This window comes from Myotis davidii, unplaced genomic scaffold (assembly GCF_000327345.1).
Source record: "Myotis davidii unplaced genomic scaffold, ASM32734v1 scaffold217, whole genome shotgun sequence".
Lineage (NCBI taxonomy): Eukaryota > Metazoa > Chordata > Mammalia > Chiroptera > Vespertilionidae > Myotis > Myotis davidii.
In genome coordinates this window covers 6,555,778-6,559,240 of record NW_006290034.1, presented here as the reverse complement: position 1 = coordinate 6,559,240, position 3,463 = coordinate 6,555,778, and positions in this window count along the sequence as shown.

Below are 3,463 nucleotides of genomic sequence, written 5' to 3'. Positions count from 1 at the left end.
CCTCCTCGAAGCCTCCCTCCACCACGGCAGCCTGGGGGCAGCCTGGGGGCCCTCTCGGTGTTGTGAGCACTGGCCAGACTGACTCAAGCAGGTGTTAGGATCCTGACCTGAGTTCTGAGCATCTGTTCAGAGAAGTCCAATTATATCCCAGAAAATAGCGGGCGAGGCTCTCCATCAGTGGTCCCAGGGCCCAAGGAATTCCAAAACATGGCCTTGGCTTCAGGACCCTGCTGGGAGGGTAGGGATCAAATGTCTCCTTTCATCTTCTCCATTAAATGTATCCGCTCCCAGGATAGGCTGGCGGGCCCAATGCCGTCAGTTCGAAGCCCTCCTTTCCAAACGGGAAGACTGCATGCTTAGCATCCCCCCAGACTGGTGGCTCTTCACACTCCCCAACCCACCCAACCAGAGAGAGCAGTGGCGGGAAGGGTAAGGTGGCCTGGGATGGGGGTAGGGGAGGGGGGTGACTGACCATGTGGCTTCCCTCTCACCCTGAAGCAAAGGCCTGGATGGTGGGAGCTTGGCGGGAGCACTGGCATCTACCCAATCGGGGTGGATTTTGGAAAGACCCCCTTCCCAGCCTTCTCACTCAATGGGTAGATCCTCTGGGAAGGGCCTGAGGGGCTGCTGTCTCCTGCTGTGAAGTAACAGCTGAGAGGAAAACGTGGGAGGGTGTGAACATGTACTGCATGCCCAGTAGGGCAGCAGCATCATGCCAGGTGAGGAGAGGAATAGGGAGCAAAGAAAGACTTGTCTCTTCAACCCTAACATCTCTGAGCACCAAAGTACTAATGCTGGTTCCCTTCTAAACGGGGCTTGCATTCAGGAATGGTCACAACCACATGCCTTGGAGATCATGAAAGGGGGAAACTGAAATGAGAAATGAAGACGGGGAAGCTAGAGCCCCCGGGGAGTGGACAATACTGTAATTTTCATTCTGGTCAGTTCTGAAACGTCCCCACCCCTGCCCTCCAAGTCCCACCTAGAGGCCGCTCTGCCCTCATTAGTTACCTGGCTTAACCTACTAGCCTGTCAACTTCCTGTCCCAATGCCCCATGCACAATTCGGCCCCAACCTCCTCCAGCCAATTCCGTCCACAGTAACACTGCTGGAAACTCGTCACTTCTTGTTCCTGCTTCCTGCTTCCTGCACGTGCTTTTTCCTGAAACCCGCCCGATTCTTCCCCATTCTCGCCCTCCAAAGCCTTCTACCTCCGCCTCGTCTCTCTGCAGCCTTTCAGGTCTCCCCGAGCATCTGTCTCTTCCACCTCACACTACTTTGCCTCAACTTCTTTATGGTATTTCCCATCAGTCAGTGCTCTGTAGCCTGCGGTTCCTCTATCCCTGCACTGCCTTCCCTCCTGCCACGCTGCCCGTCTGCGCTCTAGCTGGTCTTCATGGAGACAAGATTCCACGCTGTCCACCCAGTTCTTCTCTGTGGATTATTCTCACTAGACACACACACGCGTTGCTTCCCATCTTCACAGAGGAGGCCTTGCTCTCTGTCTATTGTCCTCCTCCCTGTTTCTTCTCCGCCTACTACAGACACTGCCAACCACTCCACCAAAGCCCTTCAGGTCGCCAGTGACCTCCATGTTCTCCTTTGCTAATTTCTCCTCCTCTCCCAACCCCAGGATGGGCTTCCTGTACCTTTTCTCTATCTGTCCTCAACCCTCGAGATCCCATTCACCTCCAAATGTACCCTCAATCTGTCCACGCCCTCCTCTGAATCTCACTCTATCTCCTAACTGGCCCCTCTAGAGCTATTCTCAACTCAATGGCCAGAGTATTCCTGGTGGTAGGTGGCGTCAGATCACATTATATCCTTTGCTGAACCCCTATCCATGGATCCCGCTCAGAAAATGCGGAAAGAAATTTGCCCCTACCCAATCCCCGTTGCTCACTCTCTCTAGCTAAGTCGGCCTCCTTGCCAGTCCTCCTTCATGCCAGGTACCCGTCCACCCTAAGGCATTTGCAGACCCTTCCCACTGCATGGAGGCCTCACCAACCTCCCGACCTGCCCCAGAGTACAGGCTGCACAGTTCAAGCATTTATGCAAACATTCCACCACCACATTGCTCTGTCCAGCACTCCTGCCCCTTTAAACTGCTGAGTGTTCTCCACAGCACTCATTACACACATGCGCACACCTACATCTGTCAAAACCTCCCCGAGGGAAGGACTTGTACTACTCACCACTGTAGCTCCAACATGCAGATCAGCACCTGACATACAGCAGAAGCACGATATACACTTGCTGACAAGTCCATAATGAACATGCCTGGTTCTGCTTTGTATGCTCTGCAAGAACTTTTACGCAGTTAAAAGCAAGCTCAAGAACTCACATGGTTGAATATAAAAACAAATGCATTAAAACCTGGTGGGGTGGGTAGGGGCTGGGAGGAGGGGAGTAAAGGGAGGGAAATAGGAGATATCTGTAATACTATCAACAATAAAAAATATATTTAGAAAGAAAAAAATGCACTGAAAACAACAGCTTAAAAAAAAGTCACATCACTGCTTAAAATGGGAAGGTTTATTAAGGTTTTTCTTCAAGGGGCACAGCCAGGCCTGTGCTGCTTCAGAGAAGCAATTCGCAGGAAATGTATGGCACACCTTGCGCCCAGAACCATAGAAGGCTGCTGCTTAACAAGCCAGAGAACGTGTACCCCATCCCAATCCCCCGTAAAGCTCTTGTGAACATCTCAAAACAGACCCATCCTTCCCAGAAACCAGAACGAGGCACCCGGTTCGAAGTCACCAGCTGTTCTCGACAAAAACTATTTAAGCAAGACATGGCATCAAATAAGTGGATGGTACATTCATCGAACCCACGAGGAGACTGCATTAAGAAAAATCCATGCTCAATGCAACGTCAAACTGCACTTTCAAGAGTAGGCTACATTTTTTACATTTTGGGGGAACAGAAATGCTAGAAGCTGGGTGGCTGGGCTGCCTTAAAGCTTCCATTCACTGCCTTCCCCACCAGGCGGGTTCCTTCCAGGTCCTGGAACAGCACCCAACCACTCTGCCCTTATGAGTTTGGAGCTGAGCCCACAAGGGCTATTTCAACATACATTTAAGTAGATCCTTAAATAAGTACATGCCCCAAATAAAACAAAAGGCGGTTTTACAAGTTATTTTCCTCCCCCGAATACCTGAGGATTTCTTCAGTTTGGTCTCACCACACACACAATTTATACCAGCCTATCTTACGTCTCTGGAGATTCTGTGATGGCTCACCCAGGAAATGCTGAGGCAACCTCTCTCTCTCTCTCTGCCCCTCAGTCCTAAACACAGAACTCAAGACATGTACGCAGACGGACCAATGTACCTCAAAACATAATGAGGCACAATAGTTGAAACTGGCTGGTCCAGAAAATGAAGAATGCTCACGAGTGGAGACAAATAGCTTCAGATCAAGTAACCTGTTTTAATCAAGTTGGTAATAAAATAAAGATCAG